A 14950-nucleotide genomic window follows, 5' to 3' on the forward strand; every position below is an offset into this window, starting at 1 on the left:
GAGACGGAGGGGTGCAAAAACACAACTATAGCAGGTCATTCCAAAGTGTTAGGAGAGCACAGTGCTGAATACCTAAGTAAGAGACGGTTGACATCTGGACTCCTGAATCCTATAGGTCATTGAGAATGTGTACTTTCAGGCATGTATTATGTTAGCTTCTTCCATCCACTGGAGTGGCATCTAGCAAGGCCACATTTATTTTACCATCTCTGGCTGAGGATATTCATAGAAGGATGCAGGCAGTAAAGATTTAAATACCAACCCATGTGGTTATACACTCGCAGAGGAGATAAACCAGAGCCCAGGCCATGACTGATAAACTCCCCTGCGTTCTATCTCTAAAAGTTGGTAGATTTCTTCCTGTGGCTATCGCCCTGGGGGACTCAGTTTTGTGTGGTAATCTTGGCTGCAAACTCCTGTCTCTGTAGGCACCAAGGCCTTCTGTCAATAAAACCAACCAAACCTTCCAGGCCTGCCATGGTGTCAGCTTGCAAATGAAACCCTGAAGTCAGTACAATGTATGAAGTCTCGTAAAACACCACTTCTCAAACATAGTCTGCATTCAATGTTAAGAACTTTTAAGTTATAATGAAAAATCTGCAGTGCCTGGGTGGCTCAGGAGGCTAAGCGACTGGCTCTTGACTTGGGCTCAGGTCATGATCTCACAGTTCGTGAGTTCGAGCCCCACATCTGGCTCCATGCTAATGGTGCAGAGCCTGCTTGGGAGTCTCTCTCTGCCCCTCCATGCTCACTCTCTCTCTCTCAAAATGAGGAAAATACACTTTTAAAAAATCTGACTCAAACCACTCCCTCTTTTAAAGTTTCTGGGTTTTCTTTCCCTATAATAATTCTAAGGCTACAAAGTTTTCTTCACTTTTTCATAAAACTGAACTATTTCAGGGGATATTTTATGAGAGAAAATCATCTGCACGTCGCCTGAATCATAGTTAGAACTGTGCTACGGCAAGATACTCTTGTAGGGTTTTGCCTACACTGAAGAGTCTTTCAGGCAACATATCCTCATATGGAAGCACATTTAGAATTTAACCCCATGGAATTCACCCCATAAATGTCTACTGGCAATGAAAAAGAAGAAAAAACAGGCAAAATGAGAAGTTATGAAACTTCAGCAGGTAAGAAGATACTTAGCAGAAGGGTTAAAAACAGAAATAATGAAGAAACTTTAAACATCAGTTGCTCACTAGACTCTAGGGTAAACAGAAGTTGCCTATAATTTTATTTAAAATAAGCAAAAAAGAAAACATAAAGGTATTTATACAAAGTTTTGGTTCTCATTATTTCCAAACATTCACAGAGAACTACATAGCTCTAAGTGTAGATTTTTTAAAAATGTTTATTTATTTTGAGAGAGAGAGAGAGAGACAGAGAGAGAGAGAACGCACGAGCAGGGGAGAGGCAGAAAGAGAAGGAGGGACTCTTGCCAGCACAGATTCCACCACAGGGCTCGAACCCACCAACCGTGAGCCTGAGCCAAAACCAACAGTTGCACATTTAACTAACTGAGTCATCCAGGTGCCCTTCTAATAGCAGATTTTTAAAAAAGGGAAGGTTAGGAACCTGTTTGAAAAAGTCAGAGAAAGAACAGCACCGTAAATCACAAAAACATGAGAAGATATAATGAAGAACAAAGGCAATAGCAGTAGGAAGCAAACAAAACAGACAAAATGAGCGACACCAGAGTTGGTTTTCTGAAAAGGTTAGCACAGGTAACAAACCTCGAAGACGACAGAATCTTTTAAGTGGAGAAAATACAAAGTAGCATTATCAGGAATGAAATAGGTGAGATTAGTGTAATCTACTTTATGGGATGATGGATATTAGAAAGATGAGATCTTTAGGACAATAAATTAGTCAACTCTGATGCAGTGGCCAGACTCTTTCAGAAAATAATACATCTTACACAACAAGAAAATAGAGACAAATTTTAATAGTTCAAGATCTTTCAGAAAACTGAATCTGTAACTAAAAACTACCCATGAAAGATAACTTGAGACCAGAATAATAACTTCACCCCAAAATTCTTTCAAATATTTAAGAAAAGACTAACCAATCTTACAAAAACTCCAAAAATTTCAGAGAATGACTGAAGTACCACAACTCGTTTTAAGTGGCCAGGATAATTAATATACATCTAAAACCCTATAAGGAAAAATCTAGACCAATTTCTCTAGTAAATGTAGATGAAAAACCCAAAAAGTACATATGCACATAAAATGCAGTTTTATATAAAATATGTAAAATGCAGATATTATATGACCAAATAGCATTTACCTAGGAATACAAAGTTAGTTTAACATTCAAAATTCTGTCAATGTGCTTGACTATAGTAATGGAATAAAGGAGAACATGCATTTAAATACAACAAAAGGCACTTTATAAAATCCAAATCTCATTCATGGTAAAAACTCAGCTAACTTTGTTTAATTAAAAACTTTCTTCATCAAACTCAACACCCAAAAAAACAAATAATCCAGTGAAGAAATGGGCAAAAGACATGAATAAACCCTTCACCAAAGAAGACATCCAGATGGCCAACCGACACGTGCAAAAATGTTCAACATCACTCATCATCAGGGAAATACAAATAAACACCACAATGAGATACCACCTTACACCTGTCAGAATGGCTAACATGAACAACTCAGGCAGCAACAGATGTTGGCAAGGATGTGGAGAAAGAGGATCTCTTTTGCACTGCTGGTGGGAATGCAAGCTGGTGCAGCACTCTGGAAAACAGCATGGAGGTTCCTCAAAAAACTAAAAATAGAACTACCCTATGACCCAGCAATTGCACTACTAGATATTTATACAAGGGATACAGGTGTGCTGTTTCAAAGGTACATGCACCCCAATGTTTATAACAGCACTGTCGACAATAGCCAAAGTATGGAAAGAGCCCAAATGTCCACTGATGGATGGATACAGAAGATATGTATGCGTATACACACACACACACACACACACACACACACACACACACACACACACAATGGAGTATTACTTGGCAATAAAAAATAATGAAATCTTGCCATTTGCAACTACATGGATGGAACTAGAAGGTATTATATTATTCTAAGCAAAATTAGTCAGAGGAAGACAAATATCATATGATTTCACTCTTATGAGGAATTTAAGATACAAAATAGATGAACATAAGGGAAGGGAAGCAAAAATAATATAAAAACAGGGAGGGGGACAAAACATAAGACACTCTTAAATATAGAGAACAAACAGGGTTGCTGGAGAGGTTGTAGGAGGAAGGATGGGCTAAATGGGTAAGGGACATTAAAGAATCCACTGAAATCATGTTTACACTATATGCTAACTTGGATTTAAATTAAAAAATAAATTAATTAAAATGTTAAAAAAAAACCCTTTCTTAATATCACAGAGAGTATCTACAAAACACCTATTCCAATATCATTATTAAAAGGTGGAAGACTGTATGAGTATCAGTGCAAAAATACTTAACACAATACCAGCAACAAAAACTCAACAAAAAATTGAAAGGATTCTACACCATGACCAAGTGAGATTTATTCCTGGAATGAAACAGTGATTCAACATACGAAAAACCAGTGTCAATATACCACATTGACGGAATGAAGGGGGCGGGTAGGGGGGGAGACATGATCACTTCAATTGATGCAGAAAATGCATTTGACAAAATTAAGTACATTTTCTAACAAAAAAATGTAAAAAAGAACCAGGAACAGGGGCGCCTAGGTGGCTCAGTCGGTTGAGTGTCCAACTTCAGCTCAGGTCATAATCTTACGGCTCTGTGCTGACAGCTCAGAGCCTGGAGCCTGCTTCAGATTCTGTGTCTCTCTCTCTCTCTCTCTCTCTCTCTCTCTCTCTCTGCCCCTCTCTCACTCACTCTCTCTCTCAAAAAATAAATAAAAACATTAAATAATAATAATAATAAAAAGAACTAGGAACAGAAGGAAATTACTTCAACATAATCAAGGCCATCTACGAAAAGCCCACAGCTAATATCCCACCCAAAAGTGAAGAAAAATGGAAAAGTTTTTCCTTTAAGATCAGAAACAAAACAGAGATGCTAACTTCTATCACTTCTATTCGACATAGCACTAGAAATCCTAGCCAAAAGCAATTAGACAAAAAACAGAAACAAAAAGGCACCCAAATCTGTGCTCTGGATGACATAATATATAGACAAAACCCTAAAGATTTGAGGGAAAAAAATAAAAATCCCTGGTAGAATAAACAAATTCAGCAGAGTTGCAGGATACAATAATATCAGACACAAAAATCAGTTGTTTCTATACACTAACAACGAACAATCCAAAAATAAAATTATGAAGATAATCTCACTTACGATAGCATCAAAAAGAATAAAAATACTTAGGAATATATTTAACCAAGGAAGTGAAAGACTTATACACTGAAAACTAAAAAACACTGCCAAAAGAAATTTTTAGAAAGACACAAATCAATGGAAAGATACTGTGTTCATGGATTGGAAGGCTTGGTATTGTTAGGATGTCAATATCATTCAAAATGATCTACAGACTTAATGTAATCCCTATCAAAATCCTAAAAGTATTTTCTGCAGAAATAGAAGAATCCACCCAAAAATTCATATGGAATCTCAACGGGTCCCAAATAGTCAAAGTAATTGTTATCTGCTGAATTACGTACCTTCCCAAATTCATGTTAAAGATCTACCCTCCCCCCCACCACATCCCTTCCAATATAGCTCAGAAAATAACTATATTTGGAGAGAGGACCATTAAAGAGGTGATTAAGCTAAAATGAGGCCTTTGGGTGGGCTCAAATCCAATCTGACCAATGTCCTCGTAAGAAGAAATTTGAGTACATACAGAGACACCAGAGATGTGCATACTGAGAGGAAAGGCCATGTGAGAACAGAGCAAGAAGATCATTTGAAAGCCAAGAAGAAAGGCCACTTAAGAAACAAAACCTGCACACACATTGATCTTAAACTTTTAGCCTTCAGAACTACAAATAAAAGTCTGCTGTTTAAGCCACCCAGTCTGTGGTATTTTGTTATGGTAGCCCTAGCTAACTAACAGAGTAATGTCAAAAAAAGAACAAACCCAGGAGCACCTGGGTGGCTCAGTAGGTTGGGTGTACCACTTTGGCTCAGGTCATGATCTTATGGTCTGTGAGTTTGAGCCCCACGTCAGGTTCTATGCTGACAGCTCGGAGCCTGGAACCTACTTCAGATTCCGTGTCTCCCTGTCTCTCTGTCTTTCAACCGTTCATGCTCTGTCTCTCAAAAAACAAACAAACAAACAAACCTGGAGGTCTCACACTTTCTGATTTCAAAACTTTTTACAAAGGACAGTAATCAAAAGAGTACGGTACTAGCATAAAGATAAGAGATATAGACCAATGGAGTGGAACAGACAGACCTGAAGTAAACCCTCAGATTCAGGGTCAAATGACTTTCAACAAGGGTGCTAAGACATCCAATGGGGAAAGGACTGTCTCCTCAACAAATGGTGCTGGGAAAACTGGATATCCACAAGCCAAAGAAATAAAGTTGGATCCTTACAAACCACACAAAAATGGCTCTTTCATCTGGGCTGCCAACCAGACTGTGGAAGACCTGAAAACCGGCAGGCCGTGCAAGTCAAGGCCACGGCCGCCCATCAGCAAACACCAGAAGCACTCAGGAGGCCAGGGTAATGCATCACTATAGGATGAACTTTGACAAATATCATCTGGGTTACTTTGGAAAAGTTGGTATGAGGCATTACCACTTAGAGAGGGATCAGAGCTTCTGCCCAACTGTCAACCTTGATAAACTGTGGACCTCAGTCAGTGAGCAGACACATGTAAATGCTGCCAGAAGGAAGACCAGCGCTGCTCCTCTTGTTGATCTCGTGCAATCGGACTACTACAAAGTTTTGGGGAAGGGACAGCTCCCAAAACAGCCTGTCATCATGAAGGCCAAATTCTTCAGTACAAGTGCTGGAGAGAAAATTAAACATTTGGCGGGGGGGGGGAGGGGGGGGGGAGGGAGGGAAAGGTGGGGGGGGGGGGTGCTGCTGTGTCCTGGTAGCTTGAAGCCACAATAGATGGAGGTTCATTAAATGCTAACAGATGAAAAAGAAATACAAAACTGAACTCAAAATGGATCAAAGATGTGAATGAAAGATTTTATTTTATTTATTTATTTTTTTTATGAAATTTATTGTCAAATTGGTTTCCGTACAACACCCAGTGCTCATCCCAACAGGTACCCTCCTCAATACCCGTCACCCGCTTTCCCCAACCTCCCACTCCCCATCAACCCTCAGTTTGTTCTCAGTGTTTAAGAGTCTCTTATGCTTTGGCTCTCTCCCCCTCTCTAACTTATTTTTCCCTCCCCCTCCCCCATGGTCTTCTGTTAAGTTTCTCAGGATCCACATAAGAGTGAAAACATATGGTATCTTTCTCTATATGACTTATTTCACTTAGCGTAACACTCTCCAGTTCCATCCACGTTACTACAGGCCATATTTCATTCTTTCTCATTGCCAAGTGGTATTCCATTGTGTATATAACCCACAATTTCTTTATCCATTCATCAGTTGATGGACATTTAGGCTCTTCCCATAGTTTGGCTATTGTTGAAAGTGCTGCTATAAACATTGGGGTATAAGTGCCCCTATGCATCAGCACTCCTGTATCCCTTGGGTAAATTCCTAGCAGTGCTATTGCTGGGTCATAGGATAGATCTATTTTTAATTTTTTGAGGAAACTCCACACTGTTTTCTAGAGCGGCTACACCCGTTTGCATTCCCACCAACAGTGCAAGGGGGTTCCCGTTTCTCCACATCCTCGCCAGCATCTACAGTCTCCTGATTTGTTCATTTTAGCCACTCTGACTGGCATGAGGTGGTATCTCAGTGTGGTTTTGATTTGTATTTCCCTGATGATCACATTCACAATTGCACCAAGAATCATAAAATACCTAGGAATAAACCTAATCAAAGTTGTAAAAGATCTGTATGCTGAAAACTATAGAAAGCTTATGAAGGAAATTGAAGAAGGTACAAAGAAATGGAAAGACATTCCATGCTCATGGATTGGAATAATAAATATTGTTAAAATGTCAATACTACCCAAAGCTATCTGCACATTCAATGCAATCCCAATCAAAATTGCACCAGCATTCTTCTCGAAGCTAGAACAAGCAATCCTAAAATTCGTATGGAACCACAAAAGACTCCGAATAGCCAAAGTAATATTGAAGAATAAGACCAAAGCGGGAGGCATCACAATCCCAGACTTTAGCCTCTACTACAGAGCTGTAATCATCAAGACAGCATGGTATTGGCACAAAAACAGACACATAGACCAATGGAATAGAATACAGACTCCAGAATTGGACCCACAAAAGTATGGCCAACTAATCTTTGACAAAGCAGGAAAGAATATCCAATGGAAAACAGTCTCTTTAACAAATGGTGCTGGGAGAACTGAACAGCAACATGCAGAAGGTTGAAACTAGACCACTTTCTTACATCACTCACAAAAATAAACTCAAAATGGATGAAGGACCTGAATGTGAGACAGGAAACCATCAAAACCCTAGAGGAGAAAGCAGGAAAAGACCTCTCTGACCTCAGCCACAGCAATTTCTTACTTGACACATCCCCAAAGGCAAGGGAATTAAAAGCAAAAATGAACTACTGGGACCTTATGAAGATAAAATCTTCTGCATTGCAAAGGAAACAATCAACAAAACTACACAGCAACCAACGGAATGGGAAAAGATATTTGCAAATGACATATCGGACAAAGGGCTAGTATCCAAAATCTATAAAGAACTCACCAAACTCCACACCCGAAAAACAAATAATCCAGTGAAGAAATGGGCAGAAAACATGAATAGACACTTCTCTAAAGAAGACATCCAATGGCCAACAGGCACATGAAAAGATGAATGTAAGACTTTATAAAACACTTAGAAGAAAAAAACTTCATCACATTAGGTTGGCACGTATAATACCAAAAACATAAGGAACACAAATCAAAATTGATCAATAGGACATCAAATTAAAAACTTCTGTGTGTCAAAGGACACAATCAACATATTGAAAAGTCAGCCTACAGCATGGAAGAAAATATTTGTAAATCATACATTGTATAAAGGTTCACTATTGAACATATAAAGCACCTGCACTTCCACAACAAAAAAACCTAGTAACGCAATGAAAAAATAGACCAAGGACCTCCATATTTCCCCACCGACACATAAATGGTCAACAAAAATATGAAAAGATGCTCAATATCACTTATCATTAGCAAAATGTAAATCAAAACCCAAATGATATATCACCTCACATCCTTTTGGAAGACTACTAAGAATCAAAAATAGAAGTAAAAAAGTTTGGATGAGGATATGGAGAAACTGAAATCCTTGTGCAATTGGGGACAATGTAAAATGGTACAGGCTTCAGGAAAAAATATTATGGTGGTTTCTTACAAAATTAAAAATAGAATTGCCATATGATTCAGCAATTCCACTTCTGGATATAAATCCGAAAGAATTGAAAACAAGGCCTCAAATATCTATGTGTAGTATACTGGTCTTCATAGCAGCATCATTCACAAAAGCCAAAAGATGGAAGCAATGCAAACAAATGTCCATCGGCAGATACACACAGGTAAAGAAAAGGTGGAACATACATACGATGGAATGTACACACATGTATACACACAGCATACAGCCTGAGAAAGGAAGGAATTCTGACGCATGCTACAACATGGATGGATCTTGAGGGCATTATGCTAAGTGAAATAAGCCAGTCACAAAAAGACAAATACTGTATGATCCCACTTACATGAGGTACCTAGAATAATCAAATTTAGAGGAATAAAGTAGAATGGTAGCTGCCAAAACCGGGCAGAAGGTAAAATAGAGAGTTGTTTAATGGGTGTAGAATTTCAGTTTTGCAAGACCAAAAAGTTCTGGGGATTGATTACATAACAACTGTAAATATATTTCAATTTCGGCAGAAGCGCCTTGCAATATAATCATTGTTAAATAAGAATATGAAGGACGCAGATCAGAAAGGATACCGAACTTCCCCCTATTTACTGAATTCTTTTAAAAATGTTGGCCACTCCTTTTGTAGCAATGTGGATGGAACTGGAGAGTGTTATGCTAAGTGAAATAAGTCATACAGAGAAAGACAGATACCATATGTTTTCACTCTTATGCGGATCCTGAGAAACTTAACAGAAGTCCGTGGGGGAGGGGAAGAACAAAAAAAAGAGATTAGAGAGGGAGGGAGCCAAAGCATAAGAGACTCCTTAAAAACTGAGAATAAACTGAGGGTTGGTGGGGGGTGGGAGGGAGGGGAGGGTGGGTGACGGGTATTGAGGAGGGCACCTTTTGGGATGAGCACTGGGTGTTGTGTGGAAACCAATTTGACAATAAATTTCATATTTTAAAAAAAAATTAAAAAATAAATAAAAAATAAATAAGCTTTCACTAAAAAAAAAAAAATGTTGGCCATTAAAGTCCCCATATGAGTGAAGTCATATGATTGAGGGGTTGTGGGAGGGGGGAGGGGCTAAATGGGTAAGGGGCACTAAGGAATCTCCTCCTGAAATCATTGTTGCACTATATGCGGGGGGGGGGGGGGGGGGGGGGCTAAATGGTATGCTAACTAATTTGGATGTAAATTCAAAAAAAAAATAGTTGGCCATTACGTAATTTAGAAACTGATGTAAAATCTAACATCTTTGTTTGGAACTCATAATGGATCAGTGCTTTTATAAAAGTAAGATTTTCAACAGGTAGGAAGACAGGTGGGAATAAAGTTCACTGGTGTACATCCTGGGAATCTATTCCTGTGGCTGTCTGGTTATTTGTTCACCAAACCATCTCCCCTTCCTTCTTGGACACACAGCTCGACTTCATTTCCCAGCTTACTCTGCAGTTAGGTGTGGCCACAACTGTACTCTGGCCAGTAGACTGGGGCAGAAATGACATATGCCATCTCCTGGGCCTGATTCATAAAACCCTCCCCAGTGCTACCAACCATTCTCTGAGGAAGGACTTGGAGCGGGCAGAGCCTGGGTAAGAACCCCTGAGGAGCACTGCCAGGCTAGTAACATACATACCAGACCACTGCTTCAGCAAGAAAGCCTTACTGTGTTAAGGTACTAAAATGTACATTCTTAAAATACAAAATTTAAAAGGAGATACTTAACTAAGCAGTAAAAATTGTTAATCATGGTTGCCCACTAAACATTTTTACTCAGTCTTATATAGGAATGGATACCAGTAACAAAACAAACCTGCTTAGTAGTGGAAATTCATTACTTTCGTGTAGAGTATCTTCCTAGACCCAATCTTCTTTGAGTCATGACTCAAAGTCCCCATGACTTTGGGAACTCATGACTACTCCTGGCTTTGTGACCAATCATATTCTGCATATCTATTTGTTCATACGAACACTCTGATTAGCTGGATTCTTTACACAGTGAATGTGTCTCAAGAACCCTCTAGAAACATTTTGAACTTTTAAAAACATGCCTGGAATATTCTTTTAAAAAAATATTTATTTGAGAGAGAAAGAGTACGCACACATATGCACGTGACAAGGGAGGAGGGGCAGAGAGAGAAGGAGAGAGAGAATCCCAAGCAGGCTCCGTGCTGTCAGCCGGGAGCCCAACATGAGGCTTGATCTCACAAACTGTGAGATCATAACCTGAGGCCAAATCAGGAGTCGGACGCTCAACTAATTGAGCCACCCGGGGTCCCCAAAATGCCTGGAATATTCTGATAAGAATTGTCATCAGTACCTTCTCAAACTGGATAATGGCAGCAGTAATGGATTAAACACATGCACTCACACACACTTTTCTTCCACTGTTTTGTAGACATAACAATTAGAAGGACAATACATATTTCAAACAATATAAAGCTTGCTGAAAAAGTTTGCTGAAAAAAATCTAATGAGATTATGGCTAGGAATTAATTCTGAGCATCCAACTCTAAAAGCGTAGGTAGTGGTCTGTCACTGACTATAACGGGGGTCCTGTAAGTTCACACTTGGTATCCACCTTTGAGCCACTGGCATCCCCAGTGAAAAGAAGCTGAAGGAAAGCTACGTCCAAGGGCTGCTGGGGGTTTCATCACGTGCAGCACCAGGTTCACCAAGAAGGTGGAAAGACAGGGCGAGTCAGTCTACAGTAACTAAGTGAACACACAGAACGGACACTTACACATTTCTCCTTGAGGAGCTGGCTTCATTTAGCCAAAAAAAATGTACTGGATTTACTGTTACTTGCATTTCATTGAAAAATAGGTGAGTTGACCCATATGACAGTATTACTATAAATATTAGGAAGATATGACAAAATCTTGGCAAGAATAATGGAATGGCCCAAGTTTGGGAAACACTATCATAAGTAGCTATAAATAATCAAATCGCCTCTCAGATGAAAGCACTGGAATGAATATTAAAATAATTAAATGATTCTGGGAATCTGAAAAGAAAAAGACAATTAACATTTGCTTTAAATTTTGGATTGCTGTTGTAGGACTCACTTTTCTTGATGGTTTAGTTTAACTCCTAGCTGAAATGCTTTCCGTTAATTTTTTTAATTCCTCATTTTTTACGGTCTCAACCAACTTTAGCTTAGGCATTCTGATCTCAATGCCTGAAACACATAGGTTTAAATGTTTTAACTTTCTTACTTTTCAATAATGAGCAAAATCTAAGCCTAAGCATCTATATATAAGTTGCCATCTGTCTGTAACATTCTATCTATTTATAGAAATGTATTGAACATGGATACAAAGTTACATTAAGTTGCATGTGCAAAAATTCCTGTTATCTAGAAATTAATTAGTTGCCACCGATTACAAGCTGAAATATTAATATATGTTTATACATGTATATAAATCTAGTCACACAAATACTCAAACACAAACCTGATTTCGAACTGTTACCTAAAATCAGAGGTTGGCGTTTAATACTAGCAAATAACATCATGCTATTATATTACGCAGTGTGTGACAACATGATTAAAAACCTTCCGTGGAATAAAAGAGTAAATCAGGTGTGTTTCCTTAATCAGAACATGACCAGTTATACCTTATTATGAAATTAAAACGCAAACAAAAGAACTGGGATGAGAATAAAGTTTGGGGAAACTACAGATCATAAGCACCGTGAGGGCATGAGTGATTGCCTCCAGAGAAGCTACTCAATGTGTTGCAAAGCATGGTGGCCGCAGCATGAGGAAACAGGTCATGCTCCTAGATGTGGCGCAACCCGCCAGCATGTTCGGCATGGCAGAAATTCTTTGAGCCTCACTTGCCAACATTTTTGAATCGGGAAAATGAATGAGCCAATTCTCTGAGAAAACTGAAACCTCTCAACAGTTTTATGCTCCTGTGAAAAATAAAGAAACCTCCACCAGCCACAAGCCATAAATCAAAAAGGACAAAGGTAAGGGGATACAATGTGTTCTTCATTTCCTACACGCAAACATCAAACGTTAACTCAGTCAAACACTAGGAGTATAATGCACAAAGTCATTGCTCATCACTTTCTACGCTTGGAATATCAACACATTCCAAATATTTTTAGTAGAATCTTCATTTTATTCCAAGTATTTGATGTTTTCTGTCTTCCACCCCTCCCCTAGGCCCAGCCTTCTTGTCTTCTGTTATCTACACAAAGTTATATTTAAATTAACAGATGCTTACTGAATGGTGAATGTTTCCAGGAGGGGAAATTCCTCACTTCCTGTGAGGTAGGAAAAAGCAGAGGAACAAAGCTCTTTTCCCTATGTGGAGTCAACCTATGGGTCAGAGAAAAACGTTACACATTGTTGATGCTTTACAAAATACAAGAGCAAAATTAAAATAGCAATAAAGAAGTAGGCATTATCACTCCATTCACTCCTTTTTAGTTTATCTTTACCATTTCTACACGTCATCCTGCATACATATATCAACTTACCAGGAGACCCTGGGCCAAGCAGTGGTCCAACGTGCAAGTGTTGAATCCATCCATTTGGTTAGGATCTATCCATTAGTTTGCTTCCCCCACCAAAAGAATGTCTCTAAAACTGACATTTGACAAAGGCTTAAACAGAACTACCAGTTTTATTATTGCAAAGCAAAATAATTTATTTCTAATGTGGTAATCCAATGACAAGTGAACACTTACCCTCTAATAAGTGATCTTGTGGTGTCCCTGATATTTACTCTATAGAAGTTAAGTGGTACATCTCTCAGATTTGGGGTTTATCAAGCTAAACTTGAGTCAGTATTTCTTGAATGTACACTTTGAATCTGATCTGATTCAAACCTTTAGGCAGCTGTCACAAACAGATCTGAGCTGTGCCTCACTTCTCAAGCATTGTCTCACCTATCAGAGGGACTGGATGCACAGAGTCAGGGAAGACCCTATCTGACCTTCAAAACAGTTCCAGAAATGAACTTTCATGGAAGATGGTGGAGTAGGAGGGCCCTAAGACCACCTCATCCCCTGGATACAGCCACATCAGTGTAAATAACCCAGAAAAGGACCTGAAGGCTGACAGAACAGACTCTCCACAGCCAAATGTAGAGAAGAGGCAACAATCAAAGAGGGTAGGAAGGGCAGAGACAAGGTCAGGAGCTAAATACACCCACAGGACTGTCCACAGGAGGGAGGGACACCACAGGTGTAGAGAGGGGCAAAGAAACACTCTCATACCAAGGAGCTTGCATGGGAAACATGAATCCCCATTTTTGGCTTTGAACACCAAGAGGCCAAATTTGTTGAGTTCTTACAACCAGCAGGGCTTAACACTCAGAACTTTAAAAATCAGCAGTCTGGGCTCTATGAGAGCACAGGATAGAATCACCACCCTTAAGAAGACAGAACTGCAAACAGCCCTACTGAGATAACAGCACAGAGGCAGTAGTCTGAAAAATTCCTGGGGCATACGGGAGAGATTTGCTTACTAATCTCAGAGCATGACTAATCACAGAGGAGCAGGGATCTTTGGGAGACTTTCCCAGGAACAAAGAAGCTGGCAGGTGCCATTTCCCTGCCCTGCACCCCAGTCTAGATACATGGACACCTGTGAGAATCAGCACAGTGTCAACACTCACTACCTAACTTGCTAACACCATGCCCCACCCAGTGTTTTTCCCTGTGGACACACCCCCTGCAGCCAGGCCTCTCCGGCAGCAGACCCATACAAGGCTTGCTATCAGCACAAAGCCCACCCTCTGCTCCACCCCACCCCTCACCTTGTACTTCTGCAGATCCACTCCCTCCACCTGACCTGCCTCGATCTTTTCTCACAGGAGACCAGGGCAGACCTAATGGGCACCATGTGCCCCACCACCATGTTCTTCTGCAGATCAATCCCCTCCACTTCACTCTTGTCTGGAGTTCATGCAAAGCCGTGCCACAAGCCTGCCAATGGGCAAGCAGCTCTGAAAGGGGCCAGCACCACTCCAAAGTGACTCCCACCCAAGGGAGAGAAGATAACCACACACTAGTCTGAATACAGCCCCAGAGGTGAAGGCAGACATTTGGACCTGTTCTGTTGAACTGCGGGCCCTATTCAACAAGGAGAACTTCTCAGGAGATAAGACCGAGAAAGCACCCAGCAATTCAGTGCTATTGCATCTCTGGCAAATACTTGGTCCAACTTAAGCCCAAGGTTGCACCACACTGGCCCACTAACAACACAGGGACCAAAACCTGCCCACAACAGGCAAAGAGAACCATCGCAGATGACTGAAGGAAAAAGTGGCTCAGCCACAACATTGTGCGCGCATGCAACACAAACAGGAGACACCACTGAAGTGCCAGGTTCTGGAGACTGCACTGCAGGACAGTATAGGCCCTCTTCTCCATAAAGCCACTACTTTCAAGAGCAGAAGACAAAGCTGACTTTCCTAACACATAGAAACAGACAGAGA

General features: G+C 40.0%; 1 pseudogene; it reads left to right on the forward strand.

Annotated features, from left to right (window-relative positions):
- The first annotated feature begins 5576 nt into the window (after positions 1 to 5576).
- Positions 5577 to 14488, forward strand: LOC132693133 (large ribosomal subunit protein uL15 pseudogene; annotated as a pseudogene).
- Positions 14489 to 14950: the final 462 nt, after the last annotated feature.

Source organism: Panthera onca, chromosome B1 (assembly GCF_046562875.1).
Source record: "Panthera onca isolate mPanOnc1 chromosome B1, mPanOnc1 haplotype 2, whole genome shotgun sequence".
Lineage (NCBI taxonomy): Eukaryota > Metazoa > Chordata > Mammalia > Carnivora > Felidae > Panthera > Panthera onca.